Source organism: Passer domesticus, chromosome 5, assembly GCF_036417665.1.
Source record: "Passer domesticus isolate bPasDom1 chromosome 5, bPasDom1.hap1, whole genome shotgun sequence".
In the NCBI taxonomy this organism is placed as follows: domain Eukaryota; kingdom Metazoa; phylum Chordata; class Aves; order Passeriformes; family Passeridae; genus Passer; species Passer domesticus.
The window spans coordinates 50,941,692-50,962,430 of record NC_087478.1 but is presented as its reverse complement, the minus strand read 5'-3'; the positions used below and the strand labels follow the sequence as shown (position 1 = coordinate 50,962,430).

General features: G+C 42.0%; 1 protein-coding gene across 7 annotated transcripts in view; it reads right to left on the bottom strand.

The window, feature by feature from the left end:
- Positions 1-10,961, bottom strand: part of SYN3 (synapsin III) — a 200,937-nt gene extending 189,976 nt beyond the window's left edge. For 2 of the 7 annotated variants that reach the window (XM_064420393.1, XM_064420397.1), the window contains exon 1: positions 5,088-5,338. The gene's annotated coding sequence lies outside the window, so the exon portion shown is untranslated. Of the gene's footprint in view, positions 1-3,247; positions 3,420-5,087; positions 5,339-9,625; positions 9,795-10,900 lie in introns of those variants that run through there. The other 5 variants (XM_064420394.1, XM_064420398.1, XM_064420396.1 and 2 more) reach the window with 4 other exon arrangements.
- Positions 10,962-20,739: the final 9,778 nt, after the last annotated feature.

Here is a 20,739-nt window from a genome sequence, read left to right as displayed (position 1 = left end):
AAAACAACAAGGATGTGCAGGCTCTGGTGTCACAGACTTTACCCCCACTGTCAGGCTTTTATCAGAGAGGTGGGTAAAAAAAACCCAGAATCTGTCTGTCACTCCTGAAAAGGAGACCTTGGATTACCCACTTGTATTTCCCATTTCATCCTTCTTGTCCTCCTCCCCCTAAGCCATGGCATTCCCATTTTATTGCTGCACCTCAGTTCTCAGCCCACAATACAGTATTTCCCTTGTGGATGGTCATTACCCTCTCAGTGGATGCAGAGATTCCTGTCCAGGCAAAGAGACACTGCAGCACACCAAACACTTTGCCTCTTCCCTGAATGCAGTATGTGAGAAAAGAATGAAACTGTTCTGGAGAAGGGAGTGACAAGACAAGCAGATCCTCGGGAAAAGGGAGAGTCTGCCTTGTATCACAGTATCCCCTGTAAAACAACTGTGCTGTCATCCCATCAGTTCAACACACGGTTCCTGAGAGAGAAAGGTTCACAGATGCACTGCCCAGGGACTGTGATTTCACATGCCTGCTGTGAGAGTTTGGATCCCCACATTAAAAAAAAAAACAAAACCAAAAAAACACAACACAAAAAAACCCCAAAAAAAACCCCAAACAAAAACAAACAAACAAACAAAAAAACCCCACAACAAAATGGCAGTTTTCCCCAAAACCAAATGATTAAAGCAATCTGTTTTGGCACTATTTTTTTCCTGACCAGAAATTTCTAGAGACAACTACCTACACTTGCATTTCCTAAGAAGTAGTTGGTCCCAAAATGAATGCTGCCGTTTTTCCTCAGGTGATGCTTTGTTTGAAAAGTTACAGACCATTGCAGATACCCTCAACAGGGTCACCACTATCTAAATCAAGCCTCAGACCACTTTGATTGCCTACAGAGTTTTATTGTTACAGGAGGAATGGTGGAAGTGGAGGAGCTCAGCAGGAAAATCCTTTGGTATCCTCAGAACAGACCAAGCAGCCAACAGGGATTTTTAATGACCATTCACAGCAGGATTGAAAGCTATTGCTAATACATGCTCATGTGCACAGCTTTAACAAACAGATGTGTCATTCCACCATAACTGAAAAATAAACAGGCAGGATGAAGCTACCATTATTCTTCCCTTAGAGTCCAAGAACACCCTTTACACTCTGCTTTCCATGTGCTAATATTTACTCTGTAGAGTCTATATATCTACCACCACAATGATGAGAGGTTCAAATTTGCACTAGAGCCCAAAGTAACTCAAGCAACTCCTACACCAGCTCTTGGTTTGGCTCCTCTCCCAGGCCTGGCGGGCTGGGTAGCCTCAGCTCTGCCTCCAGAGGCAGGAGGCACACCAGGGTGAAGTCAAGCCCAAGTACCAGCTTGATGCTCATTGGTGACAGACCAGAAGTTTTCCTATGACGCTGCCTTTCCTTAGGCACTGCCTTGACATTGAAAGACTATCAGGAAGCTGGGACAATGCATGGGGGTTGCCACCTCCTAAACTGCTGGGCTATCTACCCCACTTCAGTCCCAAAGTAGGATCGAGCTGTGCTGCCTTCCCTGGGACAATGGAGTAGAGGATCAGAGGATGCTTTTGCCCTCCTCATCCAGTTCAAAGTGAGTGGAAAAGTAACAGTCTCAACGAAGCTTTTGTCTTTCTCTGTTATGGGCTTCTTTGCCACAAAAACGGACAAAACTGCCCTCTTGTTCCTGAAGTTGTTTCACATCTGAAGAATGGCAGCTGCTCTTTTCCTCCTCCTCTTTCCCTTGCAGCCATCCAAACTTTTTTTCCTATGTTAAAGGAAACCCTGAATTATGCACTTGGTGGTAGCTTCAGAGCAATTAAACTAAGCCATGTGGCAAGTTGCCCACTGTCACTACCAAAGCTCAGGATGTTTTAGCATCATTTGTTGAGGAGCTTTTACACGATGCTTACTTAAACCACAAAAAGAGAGCAAATTAGGCTGTTGCCATGACAACTAGGGAATCTACTCAAAATTCAGGAGATGCTGGGGAGGGGGGGGAGAGCCCTTCAGTGGAGGTCTCTGCATCATGAATATGGCCCTTGGTTATCAAATTCCTTTCAAGTTAATTCCTAGCATCAAAGCCTCTCTGACAAAGGCTTTAATAATTGGGAGTAAAGCTTGGCTAAAGAGGGAACAAGCCAGCCCTCCCAGCACTAATTTGAATTTCATTCTGCTGAGAGGTGCTCAGCTGTGAGGTCCGCAGTGCAATCACAGAGGTGGCAGCACTTCTACAGGAACACGTATGAGGCAGGGTGGAGGAAGGGACAGGGGCTTCATAGCAGACAGGCCCTGGAGAGACAGACAGACCCTGAATCTGTGGTGCAGTGAAGGGGAGTGACAACTTCCACAGGGGAGAGTGGGAGGGAGAGTAGGAAGAAGGGTGCTCACCACCTCTGGTGGAAACCCTCTGGAAGTTGAAACAAGTTGAGCAAAGTCTTTGCTAACTTCAAGGAATGAATTAAAGCAAATAAGAGAAAAAAAAATTGCAGGATCAATGGTGTCAGAAGAAGCTGACAAACTAAACAAACGGAAGACAAGCTACTAGACCACAGTTCTTTTGAAAGAATTAAATCCCTGGTAGGATTTATGAATATTTTCCATCAAAGCTGGCTGGCTCTCATTCTAATTTTTATTTTCTTTTAGTTGAATATTTTTTCTGTTGCAAGCCTTCTAATAAAATCACTATTCTAACTGAAAATTTTCAGTGTAGTCTTCTGGTTCTCAACTGCAATAGCTGAGGTATTCTTGGCTAAAAACAAAGCACATTGCTTTGGAAAAATTATAGAAAATGTTGTGGTTTTCATAGGAGCTCTCTCCTTCCTCATAATTATTTTATCAGATAATTTATTGCCAGTGGAAGTTTTGGTGTTCTCCTTTGAAATGATGTCTTACTGGGCATAAGCCCCTTTGGAGGGTAGCAGCAGTAAGTGGGAACAGATCTAAAATTAGGGAAAATTAAGCACATGGACAAATTAAGTTAAATTGCAAAAGTTTCTCTTCCTCCCTTTTCATCTCCAGATGAAGAAATGTGTTTTCATTCTGATGAAAATCAGAAGCAATTGAGAAATTTAAGAATAGATAAATGATTGTATTGTAGTGAGCATTACACTCCAAGCAGGATACTTGCCAAGCAAAAGCACACATAATATAGAGATCCAAAAGTTCAAGCAATTATGAAAAAAACCCTGTAAATTAAAACTATGCATTTTCAAGATACAAGTGTTCCCATACCTGATGTTCAGTTCATGTTTTCAGCCCCAAAATTGATTGTCAGTCTGCCTTACTTGGGATGTTGTGGCATTATTTCAAACCTTGAATCAGTGTTGATCTGGTGGGGTCTTCCCAGTGCCTGGGTATCACATACACAAGTTGCTAAGAGTGTCCAACACCTAACTGATTATAACTGAACAGAAAACAAGGCTTTAATTCATTATCTACTTGCAAATGAGACTGGCTGTTCCTTTTCCTGCTCCCTCCCTGCCATTTTGCCAAAGCCTTGCACAAAATGTTTGTTAGGTGACCCCACAGTAGCAGCAGGGGGAGGCTGGGCTGCACACAAGCCTTGCAGGCTTGTTTTGGACCCACAATACATGGCACAGACAAGAGGCTGAAGTGAGCTTCTTTCTTCATATTGGGACAGATACTTTAACAGATGTCAGTTTGGCAAATGTGTTCGTGAGATGGCAGGAGCAGAGGCATTCAAGGGGCAGGTTCAGCAGAAATAAATCTGAGGAACCTGAGGAACAGAGATCAGGGTGATAGGAAGAATAGAGCAATGCATAGCAGAAGAGGAATGGCTCCTTAGAAGTGTCTGGGATGCTATTTTCTGAAGTGGGACAAGTTGAATTTATTTTATCTAGTCAGATTGAGGCTTTATTCTGGGGTTTCAATGCTATTGCATATGTGTATGGTGTTCTCTATAAAAAGAATATTAGCATCCCACTGAAAACATCTTTTATTATCCTAAACATGTTATTTAAAATAATTCTTCATTCTTCAGCAATAATGACTTATATAAATAAACTTTTCAAGAACTTCTAGGTATCATCTCTTAATCTAGGGAAAGAAAAGCAAACAATTTTTCTACTGGCCTTCTTTAAGTAAAGGTGAGGAGCAGCTGAGGGAGCTGGAGGAAAGGAGGCTCAAGGGAGACCTTGTCACTCTCCACAAGAACCTGAAAGGAGGCTGCAGCCAGGTGGGGGCTGGTCACTGTCACAAGTGACAAGCAACAGGACAAAAGGAAACTAGCTCAAGTTGCATGCACTAGAGGAGATTTAGATTGGATATTAGGGAAAAAAATAAATCCTCACTGAAAGGGCTGTCAAGCATTGGAACACGCTGCCCAAGGAAGTGATTGAGTCACCAGCCCTGGAGGTGTTTAAAATACATGTATGTTTGGTTCTTAGGGACACAGTTGAGTGGTAGACTTGGCAGTGTAAGCCTAATGGTTGGAATTGATCCTAGAGGCCTCTTCCAACCCAAATGATCCTATGATTCCATGAGTCACTAAAAATTTTCTTTAATTAGCTTATTCATTGCAGTGACTTCTTGCTATCTCAAAGACAATAGCAATGAGGCCTTTAAAAGCTATGTTTTATCCCACTCTGCTATTCTTACACAAGAAAGCACAAATACAATTTTTTTTTTCCATGAGGCTCTATGAGTGCAAATCTATTTAATAGCTTTAATCAACTTTAAAAATACATCACATTTTCACCAGGTCCTGTGCCATGGTTTTCAAAGCACCTTTTCTGTGTGTTTTCCAAAGCAAAAATAGTGTTCCTGGGTTTTCCCCTCCATACTTAATTGGAGATGAAAACTTCTACTTTTCTGTTTCTTTATTTTCTTGGATTAAAAAAAACCCCTACTTCACCTTTTAGAGTTTCTAGCTCTTTTGACAATTAAGCAAAACATCATGTACAAGATCTGAGGTTAAATATCACATTCAGTAGGGACAAGTGAGCTGAATTCAACTTTGGCTTCCTTTTAGCCAAGGGGCCCTGCTCAGTTACACAGAATACCTAACACAACACAGGGAAGCTCTGGGCAATGGTCAAAGCTCTTTTCTTACCTCACTTGTCCCCACTGGAGGAAAAGAGTTCTGGCACTGCCAAAGGATTCACACGAGGATGAAACTCTTGTAAAATTACAGCAGAATCTTGATCCTCACCTTTGGCAGACAGCCATCTGAAGAGGGCCAGTAGGAATGACCTATTGCAAGAGCTGATTTGCTGCAGATAATGATGTTTTACTAATAATGTTTGCTGACTGGTTTGTTACAGATAATCTGCTTCTTCAGATGCATCCTTCTCCACCTCCTCCCTTCCCTGGTTGCCAGGCAACTACAAAAAGAACCCGAGAACACGCTGGAGGAAACCACCTTGTGGGATACTGCATGGGTTTGGGTTTTCTTTCCTAGAAAATGCTCCAGGGCAAAGTGGCCTTGGCCTTGGAGGCAACATCTCACTGTGAAACCTTGCTTTGCATGAACACTGGTGCTGGGGCAAGTGATGCATATCCATGATTTCCAGAACAAATGCCTTCATGGACTTGAAACTTGCTTCTGAGTTTTCTCTGTGGCTCAGCTGCTCCCCATCAGTTCCACAGATCAATAGTTTAAGGAGTTCAGGCACAGAAGTTGCCAGCCTGTGCAGCAGGAGATTTCCCAATAACAGACACTCCATTCAGCTGAGGATCATTGCTGTAGCTGGCCAGAGCCATGTGTTTACAGCACTTACTTAACAGTGTGGCCCACAGGGTTAATGCAAGAGAAACACAACATTTTTTGACCAGAAATGTGCTTGCTCATAAAAGCTCAGAGACTTTTAGAAGAGGACTAAGTGAGATCAGCCACTAGAAAGTGAAATGGAAAGCACTGTACTGGTATCCATGAAGTCCCTTGGCCAACTTGGTGTGAGAGAGGCTGTCTCATTCTCCCAAGTTTATCTGGCTTCCTTATAATTGAGGGATAAATCTCAAGTCTATGAATAACCACCCCTGGGGATCTGATGGTTGGAACCATTAGTATTTCAAAATGTAATTTAGTTTAAAAAATGGTGGCATGAACTAACTAGAGGTATAAAGTCAGATAAAAAAAATACCTGGAAGATTAGAGACACACACCTGTGACTTCACTTTCAAAACCAGCTTAATTTGCAAAGTCTTATCCTCTATGACTGAATCCAGCAAGAAAGAGAAGAAACTTTCCATTTCACCAGCTCCAATATCACCTTTCATTTTCATTTACTGAATTCTCGAGGTCTTTCAGTATTTCAGGCATATTTTTGAGACTTATTAAGACACCCCAAAATCTGGTTTATACCCCATCTCCATATATCATGCCAGAAAAGCCATCTTTTTAAAGCAGAGTTTTCCATTTCTATTTTCTTTTGTGCTGCCTAAACTGATAAACACTGTACCCTGAGGCCATTCAACCTAACAGCATTCCCTACAGACTCCACAGTCTCAGTCCACATAGCCACTTTACCACATATCCCAAATATCTCAGGAATTTCCACAGTTTCCCCCAGAACTCTTCTTCCCTCCCAGCCCTTTTGAGTAGCCACCCGCTATCTCTGTATAGCACACAAACATTAATTGCTACTGCTCTAGATGGCCAGTCCCTGAACAGACACATATTGCTCTCAGTGGAGAGGAGAAGTGCTCTTCCTTCCCCACCTATGCCTCAACCAAGGTTGAGTATTACTAGCAATGAAATAATTTCACAACTGCAAAGGTCCTATTCTGTGTCCTGTTGTTCTTCTTTGAGATTTTCTTAAACAACTGCATCCAGCTGTCAAGTTTAACCCTTGCATCAGCCACAAGAAGCAGGTTTCTCCTTCAGTCCTCTAGCAGTCCAATACAGACAGTTAATTTTTTCCTGATTGTTTGTTTGCTTTTTCTTGTCATATCCAAGGTCAAATTTTGGCTTATTGTCTTTTCTGCTGAGGTTTCAAATACAAAGCAGTATTCTATAACAAAATCTCAAAAGGGCATTTATAGTTTTTGGAGTGGAAAATTGCAGTTTAGAGTGACTAAGGAAAAGAAACCAGGATTTAGGAAAAATTTTATTTTTGCTGAGTTGTCCTTTTGATCCTTTCAAAAATCTTTCAAATTTAGTAGGAAAAAAACCAGCTATTCTAATGAGGTGTTAATTTCACCTTTTTAATCTCAAGGTCCCTGGTATTATTCTGGGAAAGGTAGGGATAGGATTCTGACTACTGGCAAGCAAACCTTGCTGTTTTTTAAAATGGTCTATCCCTTTGCTGGCTGTAGAGAGAAATGCCTTGAATAAGAAAAAAGGGTTTGAAAGGATTTCCCGAAAATAACGGGATAAGCAGGATTGCCTGGACATGTTTTTCTACATGACACAAAAACCCCAGCTAGGTACTGCCGCGCAGCAGCCTCCGCCCCGGTGGCCCAGCTGGGCTCTGGAATGGGACAGATTTCACATTGTCCCAAACCCCAGGGTGGGGAAATGGGCACGCTGAGGCAAGAGGAATGAGGAGGGGGAATACAAGGGGGCAGGGGAGGGAATTGTGGAGGGAGGGGATGTTGAAGAAGTAGAGTGGCAGGCAGGTGATGTGGAAGGAATCTGGTGTAGCCATGCAGATTCTTCATGCTTGAAGTGGTTAAAGACTTGTTCAGTGTGGAAGAAAGGTGAGGGAATTAATTCTTCCACAAGTGCAGACATCCTAAGGGAGCATTTCAAATAGCAGTCTGCAGTGGGCAAGAAACAACTGCATTTAATACAGCTCACTAAACAGGGGTATGGGAATCAAATACTCTGAAGACTTCAAAATTAAACACAGAAATCGTTAACAGAAAAGTCATGTTAAAATTTAGAATTACTTGCTGACTGATAATGAGAGTAAAAATATGAACACATTTCTTAATGCTGGTGGTTAAATGCCTTCCTCTGAGCATGTTTAAGGAGAAGGAGACACTGGTAGCAGGCTGGAAGGAATTTGAAAGAGCTGCGGGTATGCAACAGCAGCAGATAGAATGGCTGGGACCAAACAACACAGCAGAACAGTGCAGATATTGACCACCATTCCCTCTCAGTACCTTTGGTGCCTCCTGCAGGGTATTATAAAAAGTGTGACTTCACAGTTATTTGGGAAATAATCTGTTATTCATTAAAGTTAATTTTTCTGGGATTGGCTAAATCAGTCTTCCCTAACATTTCTTAGGCTACATCTTTGAAGCTCCCAGCACCATGTAAGAGTGCCTTCAGGTTTGTATCTCATTCCAGCTGAGTTATTTTGTGAGGAGCAGGGCCAGGCCCCTTGGAAGAAGAGCACACTGGTGCAATTCAGATTCTGGTGCTGCTGGCTCTGATGTTCCTGGTTCTGGTGCTGCTGCAGCCCCAGCTCTGTGTTTGCAGCACAGTGCTCTGTGCCATGCAAGTACACTTCCATGTTCTCATAAGGCAGCAGCTCTGGCTTTAGGACTGTGGTGCAAATTAATATTGTCTACAGCCTCAGCAGAAAAAATTAGCTCTATATGGTGTCTAAAAGCCTGTGAGTGAGGGGTAATGATAACTCATAAATTTTCACTGGTTTTCACAGGTGCCATCCTGCAAATACACTTAAGCAGAATCACACAGTAATCCTGGCACCTGAACAGGAGAAGACTTTAATATCTACAGCTCAGTCAGACTTGGCACAGATCTCTACCATGGGATCTTCCCTATTTCTTAATTGTATCTACTTCTGCTGCTGCTTAATGACTTCCTGCCTTTATGATACAATGACAAAAAGGTGAATGTCTTCTCATTTTCATGGGTTTTAAATTCATATCTTAGCTATACTTCTCTCTCCAGTTCTTTATGCATTTAGATTGAATGTATCTGGACAGACTCAAGATTTCTATACCCTTATATACACCTTCCAGACCCAGGATGCTTTCTCCGATGGCTTCAGACATTTCAGTCAAATGCTGTTTTCCACACAAGCTTCTTTTCTCTTCTCCAGTCAGTAGATTCTAAGGAACCCCCCCAGAGAAGGAAAGACAACACCAAGAGCCCCAAATGTTGTAGCTGTAGCACTTGAGCTTTCTTTGTGTACATTGCTGGGGAATTGCTGCCCATTCTGTGAGTCAACGTTGGACTTGGAGCAGAAGCTCAGAAACACCTTGCAATACCCTCCCAGAGCAACTACATGCTAAGCACTATCAGAAAAACAGAGAGATTTATATTTTCAGAAAAGAGCTGCACCAATTTATTTGTGCTGAGACTTCTTCTCCATGGGGTCTGTTTACTCAAATAAAGCAATGTGTGAAATTCAACAGCCACAGAACCTCAGAGAAGTCTTCTCTCTGCTCTTATTAAAGAGAGAAGGAAAACACCCAAGGATCCTTTACTGTAGCAAAAGCTAAAAAGATCAACAGGAACCACTGTGGGTGGATGAAGCCTCTACATTTTAAGGACTTCTGACATGTCTTTAAGTCCTCCAGACTTTCAAACCATTGCAATACAAGGAAGATCACTATGGTCACTAAACAGAGATTATGTACTGCAGATCTCTGATTCTAGTATGTACATCACAAGTAAAAAACAAAGAAAAAGTAAAATCTTGAGAATGTCAGTTAGGAAAAATACAATCTTACCTCTGCAAAAGGGAGAGATTCATATGAAAATAGAACCACCACACTTTTCCATATGCCTTCCATGTTGTGCGAGTTGAGGGTTGATTTGTTTGCAGTATTTAAAGCTCCTTTTTAATGAGTTGTGTGAAATCTGGCAGACACATAACCTCTTTGAACTACAAAGCATTTCCTGAATTAATGAAGGAAGAAAGAAAGCCAAGAATTAATTTATTACAGCACATTAATTACTGCACGAAATAAAAGTTCAAATAATCAGCAGAAACCACAAGGGTGAGGTAAAGGTGAGATAGAAGATAAAATATGTACATTCTGCTTTGGTGATGGCTGAAATGGGCTCCATTACTACCAAACAAAACTATAAGAAATGCAGCTGGAGTTTGTTATTGCATAAGAAAGGAATTAGATTGAGACAACTTCTAGAAGTCTTTTGGTAAAAAACTGTTCCAACCTTACTCAAAGGGAATAAAAAAAAAAAAAGACAAGATCAACCATGGCTGGCAAGAGTGAATAGACATACAGAACTGCACAACTGGTTCTCAGACAGGTATGTCACACATGAAAAGGGCAGATGCAGACTTGGAGGAAATTTTGCCATCCAGGGGGCGATTAAAGAATTAAAAAACACAAAAAACAAATCAAAACAAACCCTATGAAACATTTTCCCCTGAAGCAATTCTCTCAAAGGGTATGTTGTAAAACTTTGTGCACATGCATGGGTAGGAGGTGTGTGTGCTTAAATACTGAAGGTACATGACAGAGGGAAGTGGTGAAAATGTCATTTTTACAGGATGAAAAGTGAACACAAGCATTTGTTTGCCTGGGCATGCACAGGTGGAGTTGAGGTTCTTCTCTTGCAGTGGAATACCTCCTAGGGCCAAAGCAGCAGGGAAGAGCATCCTGCACATCCAAGCATCCCAAAGCAAACCCAAAGATCTCCACTCAGACAAGAGATAATTACAATCCTGCCCATGGCCCAGCATCTTCAGTCTTGCATTCATTGCCTGTTGTCACAGCTCTGAGGCCAGAGGACATTGCATGGTCTGTACCTCATATATGATGTACTATATACAGTGGCACTGACAGGCATTTGTGGCTGTGCCCTGTCCTGGCTGATGTCCAAGAAGAACTCAGTGCTACTTCTCACATTTTCATTTAAAGGTTTACTGGGAAAAAGACATATTACTGTGTTTGGGCTATGAAATTGCTGACTATATACTTGCAGTAGTAGATAGCAATGAAGAATGTTGCAGAATCCACAGTTGGAATAGTGATTACCTTCTTTAGTTTCCTGTAAAATGGTCTGCAAATCTTTTCACTGGAAGCACCAGAAGAATATTCTGTGGTTCTAGGTTTCCTCAAAAGAAATATGGTTTTACATTAAGAGATGCAGGTGACAAAGATTCATCACTTAGATGTGAACCCACAGAACCTAAAGCAGAGCTACAGGAGGAAGCTCAGATGCCCTGCAATGCTCCTAACATTGCCCCCATGTCAACAGTCAACATTAGATAGTCACATTGTGCAGAATGTCTTTGGTGCTTGTTTCTGGATATCCCACAAGACCACGTGGAATACAAATCTCTTGCTCTGAGAAATAAAGGATGACATGAGACTGTTAACTGCAAAGGGAAGTGAATCAACTAAATGCAAGACTGAGATACTCAGAGGGTAAAATCAGGGCATACTGAGAGCAGGTTTGCTCTGAAGGGGACCACATCTTCAGTCCTCCTGCTTAGCCAGTGCAGGACACCTCAAAGATGGCACAGAGCAATCCTGAGCTGCAGTGACAGCCTAAAGACCCCCAGCATCCTCGGCAGTGCTCGCCCAAGCGTGTGTGTGAGGACAGCATTTCCTGGAATTGGAGTGCTGCTCCCTTCCCTCACAGCCCTCCTTCTCCAAGCGCTGCAGGTTGTTTTGTGAACAGCCTCATTCACTGCAGGCTGCACTTGCCTAAGGCTGGAAACTCATCTCCCCGCTTCTCCCTCCTCCCAGCCTGCCGCTAGTTTTGATGGGATATTTTTCTCCCCATATTAGCCTGCTCTCTGCTTCCCCCTCTTCCCGAGCTGAGCCTGTTTCCTCCTTCTAATTATTCAGGCAGGAGAGCAGATGGCAGGGGGAGTGGATCTCTCACTCGCTCATACAGACATGAGGCTTTGTCACACAAAGAGGGAACAACTCCAACTGCAGAAGAAAGCAAGATATTCCAGAGCCTTGTTCCTAGCAGCCCCCTGTTCACTGTTTTTCTTTCAAGCATGATATATTTTGGGAAACACTATTCAATTCTCAGTGTGTATTTATGTCAGTTACATCACATCATGCCTTTTCCTTCTCTCATTTTAAAATTTTAATTTAGCTGAGAAAACAATTCACAGTGCAACATTTCTCAAATTCTCATTTCTCACTGATTTTTTTATCTCAAGAAGTAGCTGCAGTTCAGTAGTCACAAACACTTGGGATCCTGTTTTCAAGTCTGCAGTGGAAGCATCGGTCACCCTGTGCAGATGTTCCATAATCAGAGCAGGTCAGATGTGATGGGGTAGGTGGGGCACGGGCAGGATGTCTCTGACCTGAGGGGAGGACATTTGTACATCCAGCTTGCCTGCAAACTGTGCTGGGACACCCACCAGCCATCCCTGTGCCTGGTTCCGTGATGAGGGCTCTGTTGGGAGTGTTCCAACAGGCAGACTGTACAAACCATGCTGGTTTGTAGTCCAGCAGTATTTACTGTCACAGAATTAGGCCACTCCATGCCAGTTGGCCTCAGTACCCAGGGAAATTCCTGGACATGCACAATTTATTAAATCGGATGTAACTGTGCCTCAAATACCTACACAGCTGTCTCAGGTGTGCTGACCTTTTTATCAGAGTGCCAAATTGTTGCCACTGGAATGCAGCTGCAGCTATCATTGATAAAGCTCCTGTTGCAGTTACCACTGCAGTGACCAAAATAAAATGCTGATGAGAATACACACATACTTTCCCAGCTCTTGCAGTCTGACCAGCTCTAGCTGACAAAACACCACTAGGACCTAACAGCAAAGCAATCGTTGTTGCCTCATGGATAAAGAACAGCAATGCTTTACATGAAGTCTTTCAACCAAAATTTTGCCTGGTAGGGTCTGTAGCAATAACAAAGTACAGTCATTTTTTGATTTATGGTGACATTCCATGGGTACCCCAAGAAGGGGACAGAGAAGTCATTGGTAAGGCCAGTGGGATCTGGGCTTTTTTAACTGAAACAACAATGCTGTCTTTGACTGCTATACAAGAACTGCCAGACTTGCAGAGTTTTTTGCTGTTTTTCAGAAAGCCTGAACTGAAATGACCTTGCAGAAAACTATATGCAACTGAAAACAGCTATTCAGAAAGAATGGAGAAATCAACCAAGTTCAGACTTTAATCTGTAGTTTCAAAAGCTTCTCTCATGCTCTAAATTAAGGTAACTACTGAGTATTAAATCAATGGAGCTGCAGTGGGAGAAAGTGGTGAGAGGGGACCTGCCTGATGTTTATCACACTAAAGCAAAAACTCAATTTTATATCAGGGGAATGAGCAGCAGGAGCCAGTGAGCTTCCATTCAGCAAATTTATGAGTTTATCAAGAGAAGTATCACAGAAAAAAAGCCACCAAAGAGGAAGGAGAGGAAAAAGCTTTCATGTGACAAAGCACTATAAGGTATTATCTTCAGACATCAGAAAAAATGTAATTAAATCTCTTACTAATACAAATGCCATCATGCTTCCATTTGTCATCAATGATGCTAGACTGTCAAGGTAACACAGACAAAGGAAACTTCAGGCATGTGCTTTCATTATACATCTCACAGACAAAAGCTTTGGCAGTTTGATGACAAATAGGAAGAATTAGAACATTCTCTGGTTTCATTGTATGTAATACACAGTGTATGTGCCTCCCTCCTAGGATGGCTTCTTCATCACTACAAAACTCAGACTATTGTGGCAATAATTGTAGCATACCTCAAACTGGGCAAGATCCATAAATGCACCTACTAATCAACTTCTCTTTAACTGGTGCCTGCCATGTGGCTTTTGCCATGAAGCCAGTCAATAAATTTCCTTGTCACACAAGAAAGCAGAAAAAAGACACTCAAAGAGAGGAATGGTAACAAGATAAACTGAACAATCCTTCACAATACAGGGAAGAGTGGACTCAGCCATGTTTTTATATATCATATAATGGTCAAACAATCAATCAAAGAGGAGTTCAATCCCCTGAGCCCAAAGCTGCATGATTTCTTTCTTAACTGCTTTAAGCTCATGCCCTTCTAGCACAGTTTATGTTGAGATTTGGCCAAACACCTCAGAGTGTAACTGTTTTGTTGAATTGGGAATTTAGCCATGGGATAATGAAAAGAAGTTTTTTGTGTAGGACTGTTGTAAACATAAAGCCTGGCCTCATGTAAAGCTATTTACTTCAACAAAGACATGGAAGACGATCAACAGCTTTCAGAGTCAACCAGGAGGCTGCTCTGAGCAGTTTCAAGTTATGTTTACAGAGCAGGGTCTTGGAAAACCATTATGAAACACTTGTCAAAGGGTTATTCAAGCATTCAAGCCCAGTCACATTAGTACCCAAAACAAAACTTTCAAGTCATATCAGCATTTACTATTTGTAAAACCAGAAGGCAACCCCATGCCACCCCCTCCTTATACTTTTATAACTTGGATTTCCTCCTCCTCCACTCCCAGCTTTTGTTGATTCACTGTCAGAGTTTTTCCTCCAATTTGCTGTAATTGCTTTATGTTGAGGCTCTATTTGATCTGTTGAGGATGTGCAAGTGGGGGAATTTCTTGACAGCTCTGAGGCTCCAGGTTTCTGCCTGCTGGCAAGCAGGCATGGACAAGTCAGGTGGACAGAGGTGAGGGGCCAAATCTCAATTTAATTTTACTGAACACCATCTTTTGTGTGCCAGGAATACCACCACCACCCTTTACCCAACACAAAAAAGGAATTTTAAATGACCACATTAAATTGTCCCAGTTCCTGCCTCCCTCGGGCACTGAGATGAACAGAAAAACAAACAAAGCAAAGCAGAGTCTAACAGAAGATAGGGCAGGCTAAACACAGATATTACCCACAGCAACACAAATGTTTGATCCTGTGAATGACTAAATCCAGGTCTTGCAGCCCAACCTGCTGGTTAGTCTCCTTTTCCAAGCAGTTTTTGAAGTACTGTAGGTTGTCTTCCTGAGGAACTGTGCTGCCATCCCACCCACCTCTCACAATGAACATTTTCTCTTCCTTGGGTGTTGTGCATTCTCCTTGGGTAGCACAGCCCTGAGCAGTGCCACAGTGGCTCTCACTTACTGTGTCCTTAATATTAATAGATTTAAGGCTATCAAATGTTTATCTTGGCTCATGACAATGTCCAGGAATCTTTAGAAATCTCATTAGTGGTTGATGAAATAGATATTCTGTTTGTTGTGAATCATCTGACATAGTTTATCCAACCAGCCTCCTGCCTGATGTCAAATGCCAAGGTTTTCCCCAGCCAAGCTTCCAGGCATGAAGGTTCCAGCACTTCAAATCTTACTATTCCTCTAGTCTTTGGACTGACTTTGTTGTGTGGATGCAGACCAGGCTGGGCCTAGCAGAACACACCAAGCACTTGCTTCTCTTTGTATCACACAAAGCTCTTTCATTAATAGTTCCTGCCATGTAATGTCATTTTGCCATTCAGGGTAAGAATTGTTTGTGAAAACAGATTAGTCCTTTGATTTGCAGTGCTCCCAGCACACAAGAAGAGGGATTTGATACAATTGAAGGTCTATGGTGGTTCAAAAAGCAATTTGATGTGCACCTAGGCTTTTGCTAGACATTTATTCTCTAGCCACATAAGCTGCACTGCAGCCAGTATAAGAAAAAAAGGAAAAGATGAGTGGATGAGTGGATGCAATAAGGCAGTGGCAAATGGGGTGTGCAAACACAGAAAACACTCTCATATTCTAGCTTGGAATATTTTTATAAGCAGGGATAATGAGGCATGACAGAGTTAACACAAAGGAAACACTAAGCCAGTTTCACTAGATTACAGAGATGGTCCTGTTAGAGAGCAATGTTGATGCTGAGCAGTGTACTTACATCACATGGGATATTTTTCGCCCTCCTCATGACACCAAAATTTATTGTAACACCCAATAAATTTGATTTTTCCTACTGTGACTTTAAAGGCTGGAGACTCTGTATTGTTCTGACAGCACAGGGTCACGGGAATTGTTTGGACTTGTCCCACTGTAAGCTTATTTTAGGATGTTCTAGCAACAAGGTAACCAACTGTCACTTAGCTTTGGCTTTTTTTTTCACTTTAGAGTAGTAACAAAGAGGTTTTTGTATGTGTTGTGCTGTTTGCACCCTTTCCCACTTCTGTGCTATCAGTGACCTGCTCCCCTAACCCTGCACACACAAGGCTTCCTCTGCAGGACTTGTCACTCAGGCCAGAGGCACTGCACTGTCACTCACCACCCTGTCCTGCAGCATGTCAATAATTAGACACACAGCAGGGAAAGCAAAGAGCCTTCTTGGTGTACAGACACTCTCAGAGATGACTGCAGAGCTCCTGAGGGTTCCTCCTTGCTCCAAGCAGGAACACAGCTCTGTTGCCCTTGCCCCTCCTGCAAGCAGGCACGGCAGCTGCACTTTGCTGCCTGCAACACTCAATACTCAGTACATTTTACACTGCCAACATACTGGGTGAGCAGCTCAATCCTCTGGCTGCCTAATTCACCTCCTTTAATCCAAACACTTCAATGCTCACTTTATTTAGTACAGACCCCTCTAAATATCTCCTGGCCTGCCAGCCATTTCCAGGTAGCAACACAGCTGAAATACAGCACTGGTAGAACTTGTGCTGTTGTCTTGCTTTGACATCAAAAGGCTTTTGCAACTCTGACTGTTCCAGCACCAAGACTACAAGGCAAGGCATATGACTCTACTTGAACAAGAACAAGCCAAATAGCTGTGCACATGGCTGCCTGTGACCAGCCACCTCTGGGTTTCTGCTAAACTCAGAGCATGGCTCTCTTGTGAAGAGTCACTGGCAGTGCAGGATGTTCCTCAGCTTTTCCTGCACCCTGTCCCCAGAAAACAACAGCAAATGAACATTGCATGGCTACTGTGGAAGTGTGGGTTCCTGTTGTTCAGGTAAGAGAAATTTTAGAAACAACAATTAAAACAGAGCATGAAAATAGAATGATTAAAAAATAAACCAAACAGGAGCTCAAGACTAAGGAAGAAATAGTTGTTAACACCATGCACTTCTAGCTAAAAGAGAGGCATAAATAGCCACTATAGACAGCACAGTCGACCTGGAGAAAGCCAGAGCATTCTGGAAGCTCATCACAGCCTTCTCCCCTAACACACAACTTTCTGTATAACATTCTAAAACTGTATTAATGAGGTTTTTCTGTACTATTCTGGATTATGAATGTATAGTATTGTAGCAAAGCCAACAGGTAAGCTCAGACAACAGAACAATTGTCATTGCCATTCTTGTCTGCAATTTTTCTGATGTTGAGAATGGAGACAGTGGCCAGGTTTGTTCCCATGACAGAAGGCTGCAGCACACTGACCAGCTCAGGCTCTCCAGGATACAAGGGTCAGATTTTCACCTTTGTATCCTTTTCCTTTCCTGATGTCTTCCACAACTCACTTGGACACACACCACAGGTTCTGGCAGTTTTCAATCTCATTCCAAGAAGAGATTGCTGTCCTTATCTGTAAACAATGCAGGCATTTTCATGAATGTCAGATAATCTTCAGTGTGTTATTGGTATCCTAGCTCTGGGGCTTCTATGAGCTTTTAAAATCACATTTCGCGCCTGAAAAAAGAAGAATGGCAACCTCTGAAATTATCTAACAACTTCTCCTGACCTGATATTATTAGCTCCAAAGGAGGGGCAATTCTGGAGCAATGTGGTTAGAAACGAAATTGTGGAAATAGTTAACCTGGAATTTAATCCACAGCGAATCTCTAATTATCTCACTATAATTATCGTTACAGCACATTAAAAAAATATCTTCTTTTTCCCCCAATCCACTTATAGAGCATAAGTCTGAAAATCCCACCTATAACAGAAAAATCGTGGAATCATAGAATAGTTTGGGCTGGAAGGAAGATTTAAAGGCTTTCTACTTCTTCCTGGCAACAGTCTTAATCTTGATCCTAAATGGTTTCTGAATTTTCACATGCAATATGTCAAAACATTAGGAACTTGGGGATTTTTAACAACTGAAATTTAGGTTGAAGCCTTGATAGAAAAAACAGTCTTGCATTAAAAGTACAGAAAATTCTCAGAAAAGTTTGAAAGTACAATTTTTCAATCTTGTATATAGGAAGACTTAAAGTGACAACCCTTTAATTTTCCTTTGTCAGAATGAAAGATGCAATTTCTGATCAAAAGAATTCAGCATCTCTAATTTGAAGACTTTCAGAAAGTGTTTTCTCTCAGTTCATTTCTGCCTCCGTGGACCAAGGGAGAGGCTAATTTTTAAATGCTTAAGCTTTCCAGGGATGGAAGCTATTTCTGGACCAGCTCTAGTGAATATGTTATGTGCCACTTGATCTTTGTGCCAAAAAAAGCTTTCAAATCACCTTTCAGATACACAGAAAAAAGCCAGCCTAATTCTGCTCTTTGGTCATGGAGTCTAACATCACACAAAGCTGCCACCAAACTGAGAGGGTTTACATCAGAAATGACAGATGGCAAGATGGTTGCCACCTCTATCAACCCTGTCCTGTCACTGGTTCTTGAGTCTGAATGCGCCTGACACAAGGACAGCCCTGGTTTATAGCTGCTTAAGCTGAAAGGATGTATTTTTCATGTCAACAGAGTGGAACAGTTGGTAATTTTTCCAGAGGAGAAATTGCAGCAGGCTGCCAGGCAGCCATCAATTCTGACACACTGCTCAGAGAGTTCCCGTTGCTGCACACCAAATGTCTGATCCACAGCTCAGGAAAGAGCTGGAAGGTGAACGAGCAGCTGACATGCATAGAGCAAGCTGGCATTCCCACAGCATGGCCATTTTTCTAACAGCCCTTTAAAGATCATAAAATATGCCCAGCCATTAGCTGAAAATGCTGAGGTTCAGCCAGGATTTAGTCTCACACATACGCTGATGTGAGGTAAGCATTCACGTACACACATTGAACAACAAAAGCTATGGATACTTCAATTAGTTTCAAACATTTAACACATTTAAGTTTGAAGATTGAAAGGCAATCTCATGAAAAAAGGAGCACAGTAATTTTCTGTTCTTTTTCCCCTTTGCAGGTGGGGAAACAGTGAAGGAGGTTTCTCATAAAAGGGCAAAAGTGGGCAAGGGGACTTAGAGAAGTCTATAGGTTTGGATAGGGACTATTAAATGTTAAATCAAAGTCACAGCATCATTTCTGAAGTGAAGGCTTATTTCAACCCCATTGATGAAGTGCTCTGGGACACTCCAACATTTGGTGAGCAGGTTGCATGTAAAGGAGAAGGCAGCCTGGCCTAAACAGCAATCGCCTCTTCCCTGACCATCCTGACCACTCATGAAGGCAGCACTGCCCTTAATAGGTCACTGGATGCCTCTCCCAGGGAGAAAAAACATCCCTCAGGAAGCAATGTCTTGGCTTTTTTGTTGTTTGGGCATGTGTACAGATAACTCTCCTGTTCCTCCCCTCAGAAAGTCTCCACGAGGCTGATCCCTACTGTTCTGAGCCATCTGGATATATCAGCTCCAAAGCACTGCAACAGAAAAGCAGTCCATAATGTACTGAAGAAAATATTCAGTGTTAGCTGGGCAACAGAGATGGGGTGGATTAAGTACTCCTCAACAGCTGTCCTGTGCCATTTGTACTGTGCCTGTAGGATGTGTGGGTATTTAACAGACATGGTTCTCACTTGAAACAAGACCTCATTGACCAGTGTGTTTTACAGTTAATTAAAAACCCAAATCCATATAAACCCATGTAGTTCCCTGCTGTGAGAAAAATATTAGGTTGAATAGGTCACTTTCTTCACTTTAAAGGTCTTCTAGCAAAACTAGACTGCAGGGCTCCCACAGCCTTGGTTCGAGCCCTGCCACTGGCAAGGCAGTTTTTAGAATACTAGTGTCGTGGTCAAACCATGACAACTAGGAAGGATAAAATTGCAGTAGCTATTATTTTTCATTCTTCACTTAAGAAAATGACCCACCACCTAAAACTGGGCTAAGATAGCTTCCTTTGCATTAAATAAACTACGTAAATGGCATGCCTGTCTTTGAGGAATTTGTGTCTCCTTACCAAGAAAGAAAGAAAGGGGAAGCAGTTCCTGCAGGAAGTTAGCCCTGCAGTTCCTGCAGGAAGTTAGTTAGTTACTCTGTTACATGTTTGAGGCAATTCCTCACCTCTCTTACAGAGAGAAGCATGAACATACCCCCAGCCAACACTCTTTGTGATAGAATTCCATCCAATACAAGGGAATTATGAGATTATGCTAATGCAAATGCATCAGTAGGAAAAAGGGTCATCTGCTGACTCGCCTACCATTTTCCTCACAGCATTTCTGTCACCCTGATTTGCTGCTCTTCTGTCTACAGAGGCAAAGGGTAATCCTGTTGTGCAATTACCTCCTTCTCCCATAATTAATTTGTTGCTTGAAGGAACAAAGCTAAATGACTTTTAATTTTATTTTGAAATAAACTGTGCTTTGCAACTTCTTTTGCAGAAACGAGAAAAGAGCTGATTTTCTTCTGGATTGTATTGTTCTAAATTAGCATTGTGTGCTTGGTAAATTATATTAGCACAGCATGAAGCTGGCACAAGATATGTGATGCAGTCTTAACTGTAAAATCAAAATTGCTTGGCTAGAAGAATAAAGGATATTTCCTCTTCCCCCTCTATCCACAATGTTCAGGGAAGAGGAAAGGCATAGCTTGGCTACGTTTCTTAAATTGTCATTAAAACATATAGATATGTCCTACAGCAAATTCCTTTTGACTGATGCTAAATGTTTGACTAATTCTGTAGGCTGAGATAAGAAGTGACAAACCTACAAAATTTTCATTAAGTCAGTTTCAACATGACATATATTATGCTTTCCTTTCCTGGACCAGAAGCTGCTCACAGACATCAC